The sequence below is a fragment of the Papio anubis genome, chromosome 10 (genome assembly GCF_008728515.1).
Source record: "Papio anubis isolate 15944 chromosome 10, Panubis1.0, whole genome shotgun sequence".
In the NCBI taxonomy this organism is placed as follows: domain Eukaryota; kingdom Metazoa; phylum Chordata; class Mammalia; order Primates; family Cercopithecidae; genus Papio; species Papio anubis.
Window position 1 is genome coordinate 2,877,426 of NC_044985.1, and position 21,565 is coordinate 2,898,990.

General features: G+C 47.9%; 1 long non-coding RNA gene across 1 annotated transcript; it reads left to right on the forward strand.

Moving 5' to 3' along the window:
• The first annotated feature begins 10,194 nt into the window (after positions 1–10,194).
• Positions 10,195–16,763, forward strand: LOC108581773. The gene is made up of 2 exons (XR_001894548.3): positions 10,195–10,332; positions 15,736–16,763. It is a non-coding gene; the product is annotated as an uncharacterized LOC108581773 (long non-coding RNA).
• Positions 16,764–21,565: the final 4,802 nt, after the last annotated feature.

The window sequence follows — 21,565 nt, forward strand, 5'->3', positions numbered from 1 at the left end:
GCTGTGGTAGCTGCCTAGAGAAGCAGAGACAAGCTCGTGGGAACTCAGGCAGGAAGCATGAAGACCCCATACACAACCATACAAGGCACCAGCTTGTATGTCCCCGTTCTTGCTCCAGGCGTCGCCCCCGCAAGTCTGCAGGGATCACTGCCGTCTGCTTTGCCTTCTAGGTGCAAGATGTTGTGGGTATTCTTTTGGCGCCGCTTCCCTTCCCCACCGACTTCTCGCCCTCCACTCCTCCCCACCCCAGCACAGGCAGCCGCTCCAGGGCAAGTCTATGCAGGCTCCACACACTGATTCTGACCTGCATAATGGACTCTGCCCGGGCACCCATGTCCAAACCAGCCCAGATGCCCAAAGCACGGGCACCGGTACGAGCCAGGACGGCTGCAGTGCTCCCAGGTGCCCAGTGCTGGGGGTTGGGGGTGCCACGGCTTGGGAGGCTGCCCAGAGGGCGGGAGGGTCCTCTGCAGAGCTCTGCACGCCTGTCGGCCGACGGGGGCTCTGCACCAAGGGCTGCGTCACGGACTCCTCTTCGGCCTGCAGCGCAGGAAACCCCGTCACCTCCTCGAGGCAGGGTCGGTCCTGCCGCCAGCCATTCCTGTGATCCCAGTGGTCTCTGCAGTTACCCCGGGTTCCAGCCGGCGGCGCCGCGCCGCCCCGCTCCTGCGGAGGAACCAGGCGCCCTTCACAAGCGCGGCCTCACCCGCTTGACTTGCCAGGTGTGAGCCGCCCCACGTGGGCCCGAACGCGGTCAGCTGCACCCAGGAAGCCAGAGCAGGACTTTGGGCAGCAAGATTGCTGTGAGTTAGAAAGCAGAGGGACATCTGTGGCTGAGGAATTCGCTGCATCGATGAAGACCCAAGCAAAGGAGTAAGAACCAAATGCATGTGGGGCAAGGCCAGCCACAATTAATGGTGTTCCAAAGACTTCACCTCCGAAGTCAGGTTCACACGGCCGTAAACCTCCGCTAGCCTTTTTCTGACAGGGGGATTTAACTTCCCTGCGTCTCAATGTCCACATTTGTAAAACGGGGTCAGTGTCCATCTCAGGTGACTGTTATAAGGGTCACGTTAAATAGTTTATTAATTTTTTAATTAAAAAAACTTCTTTGAGACAGGGTCACTCTGGCTCTGTCACCCAGGCTGGAGTGCAGTGGCGGGATCACAGCTCTCTGCAGCCTAGACTTCCTGGGCTCAAGCGATTCTTCGGTTTCAGCCTCCTCAGTAGCTGGGATCACAGGCCCGTGCCGCCACGGTCAGCTAATTTTAAAAAATTTTTAGGAGAGAGGAGGTCTTGCTGTGTTCCTCTAGAACTCCTGACCTCAAGTAATCCTCCCTCCTCAGCCTCCCAAAGTGCTGAGATTACAGCGGGAGCCACTGTGCCTGGTCTTATTTTAAAGTATTTTATACAAAGCGAACGTGGCCTGGGACTTAACAGTTGATCACTCCACAATAATTTCCTCTCTCAGCTCCCCAAATATCCTGGAGAGAAAAGTCAGGTACCACACGGAGCTTTGTGGGGATCAAAGCCAGGTGATAACGCGCGTTGCCCTTCCCACAGGCCTGGGAAGGTCAGGGAGGGGCCGACTAGGAGGGGAAGGGGTCAAGGACAGCTGCTGCCGTGTGGAAGCTCAGACTGCACAGATCTGTTGTACAGATCAGGGCCGATCATTCAGGCAGCCGTAATCTGTACGACACTCCCCACCCCTTGTGTTTGGCCCTGGCTCTGCCGATACGTGCCAGTAACTCAACTTGAGTTCCCTCTGCTGAATAGTGATGAGAGATGGGCTGGTGGTCAGGGCTGACTGGACTAAGGTTCCTTCTCACCCCATGCCACCCCCCTGTGTGGGCACTGCCCATTCTCCATTCTCTCTGCAGGGACGCTGTGCTGCTCAGCCCACCCCAAGCAGGGCAGGGAGGGGAGACACTAGAGAGGCTCCCAGGAGCTCCTTGGTAAGAAGTGGTGTTGGATGGATGCAGTCCATTGTCTCTCTCTTTTTGTTGTTGTCAGGTTATTGTGGTATAATTTACATACAGGGAAACTCACACTTTAAAAATGTACAGTTCTGCTTGTTTTGACAAATGTATGTTATAGTGCAGCCACCACCACATCAATATAGGACATTTTCATCACCCTCAGAAATTCCGTGTTCCACCCCAACTCTTGGTAACCACTGATTGGATTTCATCTCTATAATCTGCATTTTCCAGAATAGCATATAAAGGGAATCATACACAGCACATATCTTTTTTTTTTTTTTTTTTTTTTCTGAGTTAGAGTCTTACTCTGTCGCCCAGGCTGGAGTGCACTGGTGTGATCTCGGCTCACTGCAATCTCCACCTCCTGGGTTCAAGCGATTCTCCTGCCTCAGCCTCCTGAGTAGCTGGAATTACAGGCACATGCCACTACACCCGGCTAAACTTTTTGTATTTTTTAGTTTCACCATGTTGGCCAGGCTGGTCTTGAATTCCTGACCTCAAGTGATCCGCCCACCTCAGCCTCCCAAAGTGCTGGGATTATAGGCGTGAGCCACCGTGCCCAGCCAGTACATAGCTTTTTAAGACTGCCTTCTTTCACTCAGTATAAAGCTTTTGAGATTCATTCAGTGTGGATGTCTACATCAGTACTTTATTTCTTTTTATTGCTGACTGGTCTCCATTATATAGATGTACCACAATCTGTCATCCATTTGCCAGTTCTTGGCTATCATTAGATGAAGCTGCTAGAACATTTATGTACAGGTCCTTGTGTGGGCATATGTTTTCATTTCTCTTGGGTAATATCTAGGAATGAGATTGCTGAGTCATGTGGTGAGTACATGTTTACTTTTGGGAAAAAAGAAAATAAAGTCAAACTTTTCCAGAGTGGTGGTGGCATTTTGCATTCCCACCAAGCAATATCTGAGTGTTCCTGTGACTCTGCATCCTCACCAGCATTTGGTGTTGTCGGTTGTTTTTTAATTTTAATTTTTAGCCTTCTTAATAGATGTGTAGTGGTATCTCATTGTAGTTTTAATTTTCATTTCCCTCTTCTCTGATGATTTTGAGCATCTTTTCCTGTGCTAATTTGCTATTTATATCTTCTTTGGTGAAGTGCCTGTTTACATCTTTGGGCTGTTTTTTGTTTCTTTGTTTTTGAGGGTTTTTTAAATTGAGTTTTTAGAACTTGTATGTATCCTAGTAACAAGCCCTTTGTCAGCTAAGTATGTTGCAAAAATTTCCTCCCAGTCTGTGACTTGTCTTTTATACTTAACAGTGTCTTTTAATGAACAGATGTTTGTAATTTTGATGAAGTCCAATTATCAACATTTTCTTTTATGGTTCTTGTTTTTGTGTCCTACCAAAGAACACTGCCTCATTCAAGGTCACAAAGGCTTTCTCTTATGTTTTCTTCTAGCAGATTTATGGTTTTCACTCTTATATTTATATCTCTGACCCTTTTTGAATTTGTTAATTTTGGTATATGGTGTGAGGTAGGGGCCAAGAATCATTCTTTAAAATATATGGAGTTCTAGTTGTCACAGTCCCATTTCTTGCAATCACTATCCTTTCTCCCACTGAATTGCTTTGGTGCTTTGTTGAAATCAATTGACCACATATGCATACATCTACTTCTGGACCCTATTTTGTTCTGTTAATCTATCTTTCATTCTTATGCCAACATTATAATGTCTTAATTGCTATTACAAGATTCAGGTAAGTCATGAAATCAAGTAGTGTAAGTCCTCCAACTTTGTTCTTATTTTTCAAAATTGTTTTGGCTATTCTATGTCCTTTCTACTTCTATATAAATTTTAGAACCAATTTCTCAATTTCTAAAAAAAAAATTCCTGGTGGAATTTTGATTTGGATTGAGTTGAATCTATAGAACAATTTAGGAATAAAAGACATCTTAATAGTGAGTGTTCTGATCTATTAGCATGGTATTTCTCTACATTTATTTACCTCTTTGTTAATTTCTCTCTCCAATGTTTAATTGTTTTCAGGTATAGGTCTTGAACATATTTTGTTAAATTTATCCCTACTTATTTCATGTTTTTTTTTTTTTTTTTTTTTTTTTGAGACGGAGTCTCACTGTGTCTCCCAGGCTGGAGTGCAGTGGCACGATCTCGGCTCACTGCAAGCTCCGCCCCCCGGGTTCACGCCATTCTCCCGCCTCAGCCTCCCAAGTAGCTGGGACTACAGGCGCCCGCTACCACGCCCGGCTAGTTTTTTTTTTTTGTATTTTTAGTAGAGACGGGGTTTCACCATGTTAGCCAGGATAGTCTCGATCTCCTGACCTTGTGATCCACCCGCCTCGGCCTCCCAAAGTGCTGGGATTACAGGCTTGAGCCACCGTGCCCGGCCTTATTTCATGTTTTAAAAATGTTACTGTAAGTGGCATTTTAAAAATTTGAACTTATAATTGTTTGTTGCTAGTATTTATAAATATAATTGACTTTTTAAATTGAGACATTATTTCCTGATTCTATAAACATGGTAAGATGATCAACTATCCCAATGGTCTGGGATTGTACCATTTTTAACACTAAAAGTCCTAAAGAAGAAGCCAAAAAGTTAAAAGTAAACTCTCCCTTGGGAAGAGAAAAGTTGAGGTTTTCAGTTATTGATACAAGAGATTAGGGGAAAGGTACAAAACCCACATGGCAACCCCAGAAACAGAGGCTGAAGGCAACATGGGTTTTAGTGCCAAATGGACACATCACCTTCCTTAGTCTCTGTTGCTGAGGACAATAACCATGATTTGCAGTACACCACAGAGGATCATCCATTATTATGTCACTCCTTGTGATGTAACTTAAGCACACTGTAATCTTGAATGTGACCATCCACTTTGCCTGTGGATTAATTGTTGTGCTTTGTACTGAGACACTGCTAGTTTAATTTTAGCATGGTGAATACTGGGGCCATGTTTTCTTAAGCATTCAGGTGATGACAATGAGGAAATGGTGTTCCAATATCAATGCCAACGTGACCCAAATGGCCTTGTTATTTTAATGACAGGTGGAGTGACACAGACAACTGGATGAGGGAGGTAAAGAATCAAAACAAGGGATACTGCACAAGCAGAGAGAATTCGGGGTTGGGCATGGTGGAAGAAGGGACTGTAGAGACTGCCTCACAAGTCCCCGGTGAGATAGGCAAGTATGTCCAAATTAACCAAAAAGGTTTTTGACTCCCCAAAAGATACCAATTGAAAATCAGTGGCTGCTGAATTAGCTAGGGCATACTACAAAAATGAATTTGTGTGATTGTGCTGCTCCTTTGATTGTTTTTCGAAACTGAGCAGAGGCACATTTCCTCATTCACAGGCTGTGACTGAACTATCATGTGGGGGAACAAAGGGAGAAGTGTTGATGGCAGCTGTATTGGCCCTTGACAACATGCAGTGGATTCTGCCAGACTCCACCAACAGTCATGCTTTCTACAGTAACCAAGTGCTGCATCCAATCATCGCAATGAAAAACAGTTCTCCTAACTTGTAAACACTTTGATTTGAAAAAAAGGAGTTTCAAATCATCCTTTTTATTTCTATGAAGATTTTAATCCACCTGCAGAAAAAAAAAAGAATGTTGATGCTATCTTGTCCAAATACAAACATGACTTTGCCCATCTGCCTATTTGGCAGACGGTGCAAATGTAAATTTTTTGCAAATTCCATGCAGTCTATGAACTCTTTACCAAAGAAAAGTTAAAAATGTTAGCCACTAAGTGTCCTGCACACTTTGTACACAGCAGTAAAAGGGGGTGGAGTTTGCTTCCCTGCGATATTGATGCTTTCCAAATGAAAGCTTTGATGTGCTTTTCAGTTCCCTCAAAGCATGAAAAAGCACTTAATGAGATTTTTCACATTCCAGAAATGGAAGGAGATGGCCCCCTTTGGACATGTGCCTACACGAGGGCTGTCACTGTTGCCAGGGTAAAAAGGCAGCCTGCTATACAACCATATTTTCAAAGCATGGGACAAGAAGAATGTCCTTGTCTAATTTGGAAATATATTAAGAATGAAAACAGAGAAAAAGATTATGGTTAAACAGTCAAACTGAAATTTATAAGTTGTTCCTCCAAAACTACCTGATGATCTTTGAGGAGCCCATAAGGGCTGTGGAAAAGCATGAACTCTGAGTTGTCGATGTTATAGGTAGGTAGTGACAAAGCTCAAATAATGAAAAATGACTCATTTTTTGGAAACGAAACCAAAATGTCACCAGAAAAGGACAGCCAATTTAAACAAGACTTCCTCACTTCTTTACTAAAACTGTAACTTATTTGGAATTCAACTTCAACTTCACAAGTTCAAAGTATCTCTGTGCTTTAAAACTATTTTTCCTGAGAGAGACACAGACAGATAGGGAGAGAGACAGAGAGGTTTAACTTACAATGACATCCAGTGTGCTCAGAAATGTTCAAAAAGGGCCAGGCATGGTTGCTCATGCCAGCACTTTGGGAGACCGAGGTGGGCGGATCACCTAAGGTCAGGAGGTTGAGACCAACCTGGCCAACATGGTGAACCCCGTCTCTACTAAAAATACAAAAATTAGCCGGGCGTGGTGGCGCACGCTTGTACTCCCAGCTACTTGGGAGGCTGAGGCCGGAGGATCACTTGAACCTGAGAGGTTGAGGTTGTAGTGAGCTGAGATTGCACCACTGTACACCAGTCAGAGCAACAGAGTAAGACTCCATCTCAAAAAAAAAAAAAAAAAAAAAAAAAAAAAAAACAGTTCAAAAAGGATGGATATCTTAGCCATGGATATCCTACATGATAGATGCAAAAGATGACAAACTGCTGGTTTACCTAAACCAGCCTGCAGATGCAAAGTGAATGGACATCTTTGGACAGCTGGAAACGAACCCCTACAAATCTAAAACCCTGCTGTTGCTGGTAGGTACAGTCCTAAGTATTTCATTCTCAAACGCTTTTGTTGAGCTAACAGCTTGAGGCCTTCACACTGGACTGACCTCAGGAGTTAGTGTACTGTGGACGCTCTAACAGCAGAGCTACAAGTCAAAGGATTTTCCATTTAACTATGTTCAGTTTCATCACTACATCAAGGAAGAACTTCCTACTAAAGGCTGCAGGCAAGGAAATCAAGAGTCAAAATATCCTACTGTATCGTAGGACCAAAATTTCTTTCTTTCTTTCTTTTTTTTTTGAGACGGAGTCTTGCTCTGTCTCCCAGGCTGGAGTGCAGTGGCCAGATCTCAGCTCACTGCAAGCTCCGCCTCCCGCGTTTAGGCCATTCTCCTGCCTCAGCCACCGAGTAGCTGGGACTACAGGCGCCCACCACCTCGCCTGGCTAGTTTTTTGTATTTTTTAGTAGAGACAGGGTTTCACCTTGTTAGCCAGGATGGTCTCGATCTCCTGACCTCGTGATCTGCCCGTCTCGGCCTCCCAAAGTGCTGGGATTACAGGCTTGAGCCACCGCGCCCGGCTTCTTTTTTTTTTTTTTTGTAGATGGAGTCTCACTCTTGCCCAGGCTGGAGTGCAGTGGCGTGATCTTGGCTCACTGCAACCTCTACCTCCCAGGTTCAAGCAGTCCTCTTGCCTCAGCCTGCTGAGTAGCTGGGACTACAGGCGGGTGCCACAATGGGCGACTAATTTTTGTTTTTTTAGTAGAGACAGGGTTTCACCATGTTGGCCAGGCTGGTCTCAAACTCCTGATCTCAAGTGATCGGCTCGCCTCGGCCTCCCAAAGTGCTAGGATTACAGGCATGAGCCACCACGCCCAGCCCGTCATTGTTATTTTTGATTAAATATTAGTAATATCTTTTTAAATACTCCTATTATATTCACCATTTTTAAAGTCTTACATTTATGTATTTTGGTACAAAATTTAAGTATCTAATAATGAGTTAAAATAAATTGCTAAATCACCAGACAGGAAGAAACATTATAAAACTATTTTTGTATTTTTCTCACACATGTTATTTGTTATTAGTCCTATTATTACTAATAGCCACTGTGAACTAATCATATTGTTGTTTTCTTTAAATAACAGCACTTATATAGAAGAAAGGTAAAAAACACACAATATGTATATTTCAAATAAGCACCATATGTGTATACTATTTAGTTTTTATTTTTTAGAGACAGGGTCTCTCCCTTTGTCTTACAGGCTGGAGTGCAGTAGCACCATCACAGCTCACTGCAGCCTGGACCTGTTGGGCTCAAAGGGTCCTCCCTCCTCAGCCTCCCCAGGTAGCTGGGACTACAGGTGCAAGCCACCACGCTCGGCTATTTTTTTTCATTTTTGTACAGACGGAGTCTCACTATATTGGTTGCCCAGGCTGGTCTCAAACTCCTGAGCTCAAGTGATCCTCCCGCCTCAGCCTCCTAAAGTGCTGGGATTACAGGCGTGTGCCACCGCGCCCGGCCTACAATAATTTTTAACATACTATATTATATTGATTTTTTTTTGATCTGGTATGGCTGTGTTCCGGGATGGATCTCTAAAGTGTGTCGTTGAATACACGTCCCATCTCCTGTCCACCTGGGTCTTCTCTAAGCCCTAGCGCTTAAGGGCCAACTAAGACCTAAGACCCGGTCGCTGCCCCCAAGGGGCTCAGTTTGGTGGTGAAGCCAGATACACACAAAAAACCCAGAGAGCAAGGTGGAAGGTGACATTAAATAAGTAGCCCCAGGTGGGCCTGGGCGGGCCTAACCCAGAACAGGCTCTCCAGGAAGCCTTCCTGGAGGAGGCGGGCCTCAGCTGGACCGCAGGCGCCCGTGGTGGTGGTGGGGGCGAGGGTGAGGGCAGTTGGAGTTCCGGGGCAGTGTGAAGAGGAGGGGAGGCCCGGACCTGGACCTTTCCAGGCAGGCGGCCCAAACGGATCTACGCAGCCAGCGCCCCCTCCCAGCTGGGGTCTGCGCGTCCCCCGCCCAGGCCGCTGGCCGGGAGAGTCTGGCAGTCTGAAGGCCCCGGGGCAGCAGGCCTGGGAGAGCCGGGGTCTCCCTCCTGTCCCCTGCTCCCGGGAGACCCGCGTTTCCAGGGCACCGTCCTTTACCCGGGGCCGCCGTCCTCCCGGGCTCAGCTTCTGGCGAGGCCACCGCGCCCCGCAGCGCCGGTGTTACGGCCCCACGGAGGGCCGATCCTCCAGGGCGCCCCAGCGGCGGGGCGGCTGCTGCCGGGCTGTGCCACAGCAGGGCCCGCGCGGCCCATCCCGCGCCACGCCCCCACCTCCGCCAGCACCGTTGCCAGCGGCCCGGCTGCGAGCCCGCCGGCGCCCGGCCACCCGCCCGCTGCGTCGCCTGGCGGCGCGCCTGCAGCTGAGTCAGCCTGTGAGTCAGCGCCCCCTGACCGCGCCGCGTCTGGGCCCGGGAGGGACGCCGACGGCGCGGGCGGGGAGAGGGGGAGACAAGGAGGCGGAAGGCGGGAAGGACGCGGAGCGGGGCCGGGGGAGGAGGAGGGGGCGGGGCAGGCAACTCGGAGGCAGCAACTCGGAGAGGGGATGAGGAGACAGAGGAGCAGAAAGAGGGAGGGAGGGCACCCAGGAACCAGCTCATCCTCAGAGTGTCTCGAAGTCAGGCCTGCACAAGGTTACCTGAGGCTCCCAGGAGTGTGGCCTGCAGCCCGCGGCACACTGTCTTGGTGATCCAGGTTTTGGCCTATGGAAAGTCTACACTGTGGCTTAAGGTGGTCCTGTTCAAACTTTATGTCAAAAACCTCAGCCCTGTATTTCTCTTAAGAAGTACATTTTACATCGCAACCAAGTTCCACAAAACCGTATTTCTCCCTATACAGGACTGCAGGGATGCACTCTTTACATTCTATTCTGGGTTTTTTTTTTTTGTTGGTGGTGGTGGTTTTTGATGATGACAGTGATGAAACACTAAACTGATTTTAGGATCTATTAATAGGTTGCAACCTGCTGTGTGAAGAACACCTTTGAAGGTATCAGGCATGTCTGTCTTTTCTCTTTTAAATACAATGCACAACAGCAGGAAAGGGTCTGCTCACCTGCTGGCCAGAGGCTTCCTGCTCTCAGCTTCCATGACTACTTTTTTTGAGACAGAGTCTTGCTTTGTCACCCAAGCTGGAGTGCAGTGGCGCGAACACGGCTCACTGCAGCCTCAACGTCCCAGGCACAAGTGATCCTCCTGCCTCAGCCTCCCAAGTAGCTGGGACTACAGGCGTGGACCACCACACCTGGCTAATTTTTTAATTTTTTTGTAGAGATGGGGTCTCACTATGTTGTTCAAGCTGGTCTCAAAAAACTCCTGGGCTCAAGCGATCCTCCTGCCTCAGCCTCCCAAAGAGCTGGGACCCACAACTCCCACTGATTCCCATGGACCCGAGACAGAGCCTCCATGGGCAAGAAACACACCACGGTTTGTGTTTGTTTGTGTTGTTTGTGTTTGGATGTGTATTGAATCCTGGTAACTGGGATTACCTGGGGTGGGAGGGTACTAGGGATGAGAGGAGGACTTTTCACTCTACTTCGCTGCTGGTTGAATTTTTGTCACATATATTACTTAAAAATGTTTATTGAAAAGCATTTCAAACCTACAAAAAGGTGTCAGAAACAAATGTGACACACAGTCACGCTGCCGTTCTCCCCATTCCACACCCTGCAGAAATCTCTAGCTAGCTTCAGTACTTCTCTGAGGAGTGAGGAGTGGATGAAGCCTCAGAATGCTTTATTTTATATATAATTTTTTTCTGAGACGAAGTCGCAGGCTGGTCTCAAATTCCTGGGCTCCAAGCAATCCTCCTGCCTTGGTCAAGCATGAGCCACTACGCCTGGCCAAGGAGCTGATTTCTGATCCTAGGTCTTGAATTTTTTTTTTTCTTTTCTTTTCTTTTTCTTTCTTTCTTTTTTCGGTAAACTTTTATTTTGGGTTCAGGGTGCATGTGCAGGTTTGTTATATAGGTAAACTTGTATCACGGGGGTTTGTTGTGCAGATTATTTCATCACTCAGGTACTATGCCTAGTACCCAGTTCAAATTCTTTTCTTTTTCTTTTCTTTCTTTTTTTTTTTTTTTTTTTGAGGAAGGGTCTCACTCTGTGGCCCAGGCTGGTGTGCAGTGGCACAATCTCAGCTCACTGCAACCTCTGAATCCCAGGCTCAGGTGATCCTCCCACCTCAGCCTCCTGAGTGGCGCACACCACCATACCCAGCTGATTTTTCTATTTTTAGTAGAGATAGGGTTTCTCCATGTTGCCCAGGCTGGTCTCGAACTCTCAGGTTCAAGCAATCCACCTGCCTTGGCCACCCAAAGTGCTGGGATTACAGGCATGAGCCACTTTGCCCGGCCCCAATTCGGAATTCTAACACAGTCTTCTGAGTAGTCTCACCGATTGATCATGTCAAAATTGTTGAAAGCTGTTTGCTGTCCTGCAGACTGTCCCCTCTGACATTGTCCACAGCACCAAATCTGGCCTGCAGATGATCTGGAGCCATCTCATCAGCAGGCAGGTCTGTTCCAGGTCCTGGCTCTGCCCAGGGAACTGGCAGTTCCTGAGAAGTGAGAGGTATGCAGTTACGTCTCAACACCTCTTCAGTCCCTATCTCCCAGAGCATGTAAGGTCTTTTGGGGGAGATATACCAAAAACCAAGAGTAATTAAGATGGGACTTGGACTCTGGCCTGGAGAAGATTCTAATGTAGTTGGAGAACAATACGAAGCAGCACAAATCAGCTTGCTTACGTGTTGGGTGTAGGTGGTTAATGGAGTCGGCCTTTGGGACTATTTGGGCTTGGAAGGCCCTGGAGGAACCTCCTCTAGGACATGGGACCTGAAAAATCTCCTAGCTGGTGGTTGCCACTGTGAATCCCTCTCTCCAGGACAGAGAAACCTGACATTGCCTGAGCCCCCACATTTGATCTGGCTTGTTCTAAATCAACTCTTGAGAGCCTGCTGTATAAAGGAGAAAGTGCCCTTTGGCTCACTGGGAGTAAGCAATACAGCCATCGGGAAAACCAGAAAGTCCGTGCCTGCTGCAGGCACACTCCTGGCTCCACAGGAAACTCCACCAGGGAAGGCAATTATTACAGGAGAGAACACTGCTTGGAGTTGTGGACGCTGTTGCCCGCCCAGCTTCCATTCTCCCCTTCCTTCCTAACAGCACCCCAGTTTTGTTCAGGTATCTGCCTGTCCACACGTGCTTCAGGGAAAGCCGGCCCTTGCTCAGCCCCTTGCCCGCAGCTCCTGAGTGGGGGCTGTGGACGCTGATTTTTCAGAGAGTGATCTCATTGTATTTGCCAACCTGCGCATAGCATTTCCTGGCCCAAGATTTACTTCAGGAATGGGCTTGTAATCAAATTCAGCCCAGTGGAATATGAAGGTAAGTTTGGAGACTTCTGGGGAAGAAACGTGCTCCTGTTCTTTAAGGAGAGAACTACCACAAGAGCCCCCAGTCTCCTCCAGAGTGGCAAGCAGGCATGGGATCTGAAACTTCTAGAACCATTTGGCCATCAGGAAGAAGGCAGCCTGATAACAAAGACAGCCCCAGAAGATGGTGTAGTTAAAGAAATCAGAGAGAAACAGAGCCAGGTTGCTGGATCGTTCTGATCCTGAAGCCTCCATTGCATCTAATCACATACTGCTGTGGCTGGCAGAGGGGTGCCTCTCGGATTGCCGCTGGGGACGAAAGCAGATTCCCGAAAGCAGATGTCCCAGCTGGGTCCTGCATCTCTGCCTGCCATTGCCCCTGGGTCCCGCTGGTGTCCTGTTTCCAGTCCAGGATCTCATTCAGAATCCAACATGGCACTTGTCTCCTCCCATTTGGGGCAGATCCCTCATCTTTCCTTGTTGCTGTGACACTGGCCAGCTATTTTACAGGACGTTTCTCGCTTTGGATTTGTCTGATGTTTTCTCAGTATTAGATTGAGGATATGCATTTTTTTTGGCACAAATGCCATTGAAGTGATGCTGTGCGCCTCTCAGGACCCTCTGTCAGGGGAGGGGTGATGATATATCTCATGACTGGTCATGGTAGCTCTGATCACTTGGTTAAAGTGGCATCTCTCTGAAGTTTCTCCACTGGAAAGTTGCTATTTTCCCTTTGTAATTAATAAATATCCTGTGGGGGAGATGCTTTATGAGTATGTAAATATCCTGTTTCTCATATTTTTGCCTACTAATTTTAGCATCGGTTGATGATTGCTGGCTGCAACAGTTATTACCACAGTTTTTAGCAAATGGTGATTTTCTTTGTACATCGCTCTTTCTATATTTATTAATTGGAATTCTACTGTAAAAAAGAACTCTTTCCCCCATGTGTATTTATTCCATTATTTTTGTATCTGTATGAACTCTTGGATATTTCTCTTATTCTATGGGTTATAATTCATTGCAATTATTTTTACTCAAATTGTACCAGATCTGGGATCTGTACCCGATATTGGGATCTCCTTAGTTGACTCCTATGTGCTCCTATGTCCTTGGACACGCCCCATCAGTCCTTGATCCCTTCCTTACATTCTGGCACAAGGTGCTCCAGGCTCATCTGGTACTCTCCCTGTCCCAGCCATGGAATCAACTGTTTCTCTGAGAGCCCTGACTTGTTTTGCTGGAGGATGGTATTGAGAAAGTGAGATCTGGGCACTAGTCAGATTTAACTTGGTCAAATGAAAATGCAGAACTGTGCTGACAGGCAGGACAGTGTGGGAAGGAGCGGTTGGACTGCAGGGCCCAGGCGAGGGGCAGAGGGACAGACAGACTCTGAGAGGGAGGGAGGGCAGCTTGGCCGATCAGTCCTTGGCTGGGAGCCCCTGTGGGGAGCACAGCCTGTGGATTCAGCACTGGCAGAGCTTGCCTCTAGGGTGTACACCTGGAGGCTGCAGTTGGGAGGGAGAGGAAAAACTTTTACTTTTAAAAAATCATGGGCATCTATTATTAATACTTTAAAAATTATAATAATAAAAGCAGAAAAGGTCTACTTTTCTATTTTTTTGACCATGTGTACAATTTTTGCTTCCTTTTCTCAAACTGAAGAACAGTGGAGCAGATGCAGATGGACTGTCAAATAACATGGGCTCTCACTGCACCACACTCACTGGTGTGGTGGGTCTTTGTGCAGGGATCCAGCTGCACTCCAGATCCCAATCATGACATCCTTAAGGCTCAGAGCCAGGGGGGCTGCAGAGACCATCTTAGGCTGGGGCTTTCAAACTCTCCTGATTGCCACCCACAGCAAAGAAAAAGTCTATTTTATACCATGACCTACCATACATTCAAAATTTTATGGCACAGTATTCACTCTTGTTATGTGCGACATACTCAATTGTCTATTTTATGCAGGTTATTTCCTGCTAGTTTGCCATACTCTTATTATGCAAATGGGAAAGTGAGGCCCTAAAAAGGGGAATGAGTGCCCACAGGCTGCAGCTTTTCAGGATGCATTTACTAAGGGCCTGTCAAACAGTGCTACATTTTTATAGCTATGGAGAGAAATGGGTCTGAATAATAAGGGTAGACTTTCTATTTAAGTGTCAAGAGCTGGATGAAATTAGCTTACGGGTCTTAAACCAGAGATTTCCTGCCTTTATTCAAAAGCCCCAAATTCCTTATTATGGAGGCCTTAAGCTCTTTAAAATAAATGTTTTGTCCATAATCTGTTCATTCATCCACTTACTCAGCAAATGTCCTTAGATAGTAGTAGGTGGAGAGCAGGCATGCAAGGGGAAGGGGCATCAGTCTCCCAGAGAGACAGACATACAAACAGCCACCGCCTGGGTAGGACCTGGCAGTCATGGACATGTGCACAGGGTGGGCAGGGGAGGTGCTGACGCAAGTGGGAACGTGACCTTTGGAAGGTTACCTTCTTGAGCTTCAGTTTCCTTCCCCATAAAATGGAGGTGGGACCTGCCTCCCCGAGTTGTAATAAGCTCTGAGAACCTGCTGGCACAGTGCTGTGCCACTGTTGGAGAAGGAAGGCTTATGCCAGCCTGGTAAGGCCAGGAGGGTCTTAGGAGAGCTTGGTATGGAGGCCTGCAGGATGGGAGGGTCCAAGGAGCTCCTGAGAATTTGGGGGCTGGAGAAGAGTGGCTGATGACGATGACAAGGAGGGCTGGAGATGCAGAGGCCATGATGGAGGCCCTTGTGTGCTTGCCACATACTGGAGTTTAAATTTAGCCCTGTGAGCAAGGGGGGCCATTGAAATGCTGTGAGTGGAGGAGTGACATGGCCAGATCTGGATCCACCACACTGACTCAAACAAGGGATTTCTGTAGCCATAAGAAAGCTGGTAGTCAAAATCGGACACTGTGCAGTGGTTGGAAGACACCCTATTAGGTGACTCAGGTATATAACGGGGTTAGCGTCTCAAGTGAGTGGCTGAGAGCAAGGGGAGGCAGGCTGAGGTGGGCAGACAGCTGAACCTCATTCCTGAGACCATCCAGGGCAGGGCTTTTCTGACTGAGAAACGCGACCCTGACACCAGACAGAATACTGTACTCCCCCATCCTTGGAGGGGCTGACTCTAGAGAATCCCCGGGGTGAGCCCAGGAACCTACAAGTTCTGCACCCCTTGGATGGGTAGGCATTTTGAGGGCATGAGGTAGGCGTTACAGTGATAAGATACACAGGGCTCTAAACCACAGAGGCCCTGGTTCAAATCCTGCCTCCTCCGAGTACAAATGAGTTGACTTTGGGAAGTCAGTCAACTTTGCCCTGGGCTGCAGTTTCCTCACTGTCAAATGCATGGGAGAGGGTGTGTGAAGAGTTAAAATGCATTTAGATTTCACTGTACAGTCTCCTCCAACATGATCTCACACTCTCCTTTTACAGTATAAGCAGGCTGATGTCAGAGGCTGTGACTCGCCCAGGGCTACACAGTGGACAGGTGGCAGAGCCAGGAGCCAAGAGGTGGTCCACCTGCCTCTATGAACCCACACTCCTCCCGCTACCCCTTCTGGGGCCAGGTGAGAAGCAGGGAGCTGGCACTGCCCCAACCCAGATTCCTCAGCAGGGAGGGCCTGGCCGCCTGGGCCCAGCGTGAAACCCGGGAGTCTGTTAACCTAGGCCCGGAGGCCAGAGTGCGCGGCGGATGAGTCACGCCAACCCGCTGCACCAGGAGACCCCCTCCTCCCTGCCCACGCCCGGGCCGAGAGCTGGTTGCCGAGCAATAAGACATAACATATATAAATAGATGCGACTCCTGCTGTAACAGGGAGGCCTGATTCTTGGGCTGCTGTCTTTTCTTTGCCTCTCCTCTGCACCCCTCGGCCTTCCTCCCAGCGTCTCCTGGTGCAGTCAGCTCGATCCTCAGCTAAGAGCTCCCAGCCCTGCGTGCCAGGGCACTGCCTTCACAAGGACAGTCCTGGACGGACGGACACGGGCTGGGCGTAGCTGCGCTGGGCAGGCCAGGGGTGTGGAAGGAAGCAGGGGCACGCTGCTGGACTGGACGTTTACCACCCGCGGGGGCTAGGCGAGGGCGGTGGAGCGGGCATGACGGCCGGACACTGGATCAAAAGGGGTGCGACTGGCGGGAGTGCGCCTGGTTCCCAGCAGCAGACGGGGCCTGCTGCCCTGCTCCCCATTCCCCTCATAAGTGACTCCTCCAAAGGGCACTTTTCTTATTCCACCTTGCGTCACCTGGTACTCACCTTAGCTGCAGAACGCCTTGCCAGCTTGCTCCCTGGCTGGGCCTGCTGTCTGCAGAGTTGTCCTGCCCAGGTCACGATGTTCATGACACAGAGTATTCCCATCAACCCAGGAAGTTCCTACCTCTTTGCAGACCATCCTCCACTCTTGGCCCCTGGTTATATGTTTTGCCTTTATTAGAATTTCGTATAAATGAAATTTATATAAGATGTAATTTTTGTCTGGCTTCTTTCACTGAGCACAAATGCTTTTGAAATTCGTTCATGTCATCAGTGGTTTGTTCCTTTCTTTGCTAACCAGTTGATGAATATTTAGGTTGTTTATGACTATCATGAATAAAGCATGTAGAAACATACATGTACAATTATTTGTGTGGACATGTTTTCATTTCTCCTGAGGAAATACCTAACACTGGAATTGCTGCTTCATTAATTAAGATATTGTTATCATTCCCATTTTATAGATAAAAGACTGAAGCTCAGAGAGGTGAAGCAGCTTGCCTGAGCTCACACAGCATGGCAAAAATTCAAAGCCATGTCTGAGCTGTACACCAGGTGGTCACTTGTACAAAATAGGTAATTTTTGGAGTCAAAGGTCCTTGACTGGTAGATAAATTATCACATATGGGCTGAATTCCACTGCATTCAGGTTTGTAGCTTGCAGAATCAGACTGACACTGAGCCCGAGTTGTGAGCACCGCACGCTGAGAGGTCACTCTTTGAAGGCATTTCAGCAGCTGACTTCTGGGAACTTAAGCTGCAGGACCGCAAGGATTTTGTTAGTTTTGTGAAGGTGGTGTTGGCCAGGTTTCTCCACTGGAAAGTCACGATTACTCCACTATAATTACTAAACTGAAAGGAGAGACATTGAGACTAAGAATCCGATTCATCAAGCTTTCACCCGCTAGTCTGAATACCCACCATGAATTCCTAACTCCATTCCTTTCCCATTTGCTAGCTGTATTATTCTGTCAGGGAGAGCTTTTCCTTCTTCCTCAGTTACGTTTACATCACTATTTCCTCAAGGATTTTATTCTACGGAATCTAATCCATTACCATCATTGTTTTAATGTTTGATGTGTTCCAACTTTGGCCAGAAGCAGCCTCATTAAACTGACTTCTATGTCCTTTTAACATGCTCCTGTGATTCTCTGAGCACTTCCTTACTCTCAGGTATAAGATATTCCAAGATCTTGCTCTTCTCCTGTACCAGCCCTGGTCCCTTTTAGTAGAGAATGACATTTAGAAACCAAGATCAGGGTGTGAGATGAACTTCTGGGTACTGGGATGTCACAGCTTCTAGGCCACCTCAGTCTGCAGGTTTTTAAGGCAGCAAGTGAGGTGAAAGGCGGGGCCATGAGATTGAACTTGTAAGCTATGGACTCAGCAAAATCAGGCTGCTGGCGGTAGGATGTCTATAACAAGCGCAGCAAGCTCACTCATGGGCTCACAGAGTGGTGGAACTGGGCAGTCAGTCCAACCAGGCAGTGGTTTCTCTACTCAGAAACACCTTTGTAGGCTGGGCAGGGTGACTCATGCCTGTAATCCCAGCACTCTGGGAGGCCGAGGCAGGCAGATCACCTGAGGTCAGGAGTTCGAGACCAGCCTGGCCAACATGGCAAAACTCTGTTGCTACTAAAAATACAAAAATTAGCCGGGTGTGGTGGCAGGCACCTGTAATCCCAGCTACTTGGGAGACTGAGGCAGGAGAATCGCTTGAACCTGGGAGGTGGAGGTGGCAGTGAGCCAAAATTGTGCCACTGCACTCCAGCCTGGGCATCAGAATGATACTCTGCCTCAAAAAAAAAAAAAGAAAGAAAGAAAGAAAGAAAGACTTTTGTAAATTTTACACATTTATAAATCTTTCAGCTCTTTTTGCCTTGCTGTGAGTTACTTCCATGACAGAGGACCAGGGAGGCTGGTTTTCCAGGATGGTGGGAACGTCAGGGACAGCGTGGGGGACACATGGAGAAGGGTGGCCTCAGGGCCTCCACAAGGTGGACTGCCGCGGTGATGGGAAACTTCACAGATCTCTCCTGGCAGACACTCTGCTGTCCTCAAGGCTGATCAGCTGGCTGGCTTGGGAGACAGCCAATGCCTGGAGGGGACTTCAGGAATCAGAGGTGGTGACTCATAGTGGGAGGCCACAGTCTCAGAGTCCGGTTCTCTGAAAAGAACCACGCCTTCCAATGGTGTCTGGCGCCCTGCATTCTGAAGGGCCTGCTGGCTCTGGGGTCCACCGGGGCTGAGGCAGTCTTGGGCCTGTTGTGGGCAATGGGTGGGAACAAGTGCTGTATATCTCCAGTGGCTTTCGTGTGTGTCACCCTGCAAGCCTCCATCATAATCTCGGGAGCAGGATGCCTTTTTCCGTCTTCCAGACACTGAGGCTGAGAAGAGCAGGCACAGGTCTCTGCTGACTCTCACGTTCTTCACAGTGCAGCCCGGCCAGAGCTGCCTGGCCCAGCCGGCAGCCGGCATGTGAGGCCACAGGGAGCCTGCTCTCTCAAACTGAGCAGCCTTGGCAGTCTGGAGGGCCCAGGGCACAGAGGCATTGATGCTTCTCAGGATGGACTCTGTGCAGCTGAGCTTCGGCCAGGCTAGCCTATGGTGAAGAACCAAAGTCAACCTTTGTGACTTGACTTGCAGGAAGCAGTTGGGGAAGAATCTACATTGCACTGGGTCGAAGCGTATGCTGAGCTGTGAGGATGAAGATAAGTACCTCCTCACTCATTTCTGCAACGTGGACCCCCTGGATGGTGCACTGAGAGGGCTTAGCATCCTCCAAACCGCCCAGAGACGGGCTCGGAGGGCTTGGATGAAGGCAGCCTGTGGTGTCAAGGATGGCAAGGCGGATCTTGGAGGCAGAGGCCTAGATGCTGGGAGGGGCAGCTGAAGTTGGCAAGACAGGGAGTGGTGCCCTGGTGCATTAGGCAATGGGGAGGGGCTCTGGGATGGGCATTTGGGAGGTACCATGGAACAGAGTGAGGGAGAGCCTGTCAGGTGGCTCTGAGGTCCTCTCTGGCTGCTCCATTTAGTGTCCTTGGGCCTGGTGACAGCCACCTGACCTTTCTCTGCCGCTTTTTCCTTATATGTGAATTGAAAATTACAGGAAAACGGCTGGGCGCGGTGGCTCAAGCCTGTAGTCCCAGCACTTTGGGAGGCGAGACGGGCGGATCTCGAGGTCAGGATATCGAGACCAGCCTGGCTAACATGATGAAACCCCATCTCTACTAAAAATACAAAAAACTAGCCAGGGGAGTGGCGAGGCCTGTAGTCCCAGCTACTCGGGAGAGCTGGGAGGCAGGAGAATGGTGTAAACCGGAGGTGGAGGCTTTGAGGCTGAGATCCGGCCACTGTGCTCAGCCTAGGCGACAGAGACTCGGTCTCAAAAAAAAAAAAAAAAAGAAAATTACAGGAAAACAATAAGATAATTAAACAGGAGAAGGGAAGAAACAGACAATTCTCAAACTTCTTGCTGTAAAAAATTAAAGACACTGGAGTAAGAGTGGACCATCAGACTGTCCAAGGGGGGATGCTGCAGTGAGTAGAAGAACATAAGTAGAAACACAGCAAAGTAGCCAACTTCTGAAAAATGGGTTATCTGTTAGCAATGTGAGTATATTTTTTAAGAATTGTCAGAAGCCAAATGGCAATTTTTTTATTTTGGTCACTGGTGCCCAGACTGGAGTACAGTGGCACAATCACAGCTCACTGCAACCTCCTCCCAGGCCCAAGCTTTTTTTTTTTTTTGTAGGGGAACAGGGGTTTTATGTTGCCCCAGACTGATCTCCGGCTCTATGGCAACAATCCACCGCCTCCAGCCTCCCAGTGCCTTTGGTGCTTGGGCAAACCACTGTGCTGAACAGCCTAATAATTATTTTTATATTTATCGAATTTTGTGTGATGCATTTGATACATGCTTGTGTATTTTGGAATCAAGAGGTATTTAGGATATCTACCTGAGCAATTTATGTTTCTGTGTGGCTTTCAAATCTTTTATTCTTTCATTCCCAAAATATATATTATTGTTAATTATAGTCACCCTACTGTGCTATCAAACACCAGGACTTATTCCTTCTATTTAATTGTATGTTTGTACCCATTAACCAACCTCTCTTTCTTTCCTCCTCCTCCTCACTGCTCACCCTTCCCAGCCTCTGGTAACTATCATTCTACTCTCTACCTCTATGTGATCAAATGTTTTAGCTCCACATATGAAAACATATAATATTTTTCCTTCTGTGCCTCGAGTATTTCACGTAACATAATGATCATCTACGTTGCTACAAATAACAAGATTTCATTCTTTTCAGTGGCTTCATAGTATTGCATTGTGTATATATACCACATTTTCTTTACTCATTCAACTGTTGATGAACACTTGGGTGATCTCATATCTTGGCTATTGTGAATAGTGCTGCAATAAACATGGGAATGCAGCTATCCCTTTGATATACTGATTTCCTTTATTTTGGATAGATACCCGGTAGTGAGATTATAGTAGTGAGATTGCTGGATCATATAGTAGTCGTATTTTGAGTCTTTTGAGAAATCTCCATACTGTTTTCCGTAGTGACTATACTAATTTACATTCCTACCAACAGTGTATAAGAGTTTCCTTTTCCGGCTGGGCACAGTGGCTCACGCCTGTAATCCCAGCACTTTGGGAGTCTGAGGCGGGTGGATCACGAGGTCAGGAGATTGAGACCATCCTGGCCAACATGGTGAAACCCCATCTCTACTAAAATTACAAAAATTAGCTGGGTGTGGGATTGCAGTGTGCCTGTAATCCCAGCTACTCGGGAGGCTGAGGCAGGAGCATCGCTTGAACTAGGGAGTCAGAGGTTGCAGTGAGCCGAGATTGCACCACTGCACTCCAGCCTGGCAACAGAGCGAGACTCCATCTGAAAAAAAAAAAAAAAAAGAAAAGAAAAAAAGAGTTTCCTTTTCCCCACATCCTGGCCAGCATGTTATTTTTTGACATTTTAACAAGAGACATGATAATAGGTAAGATG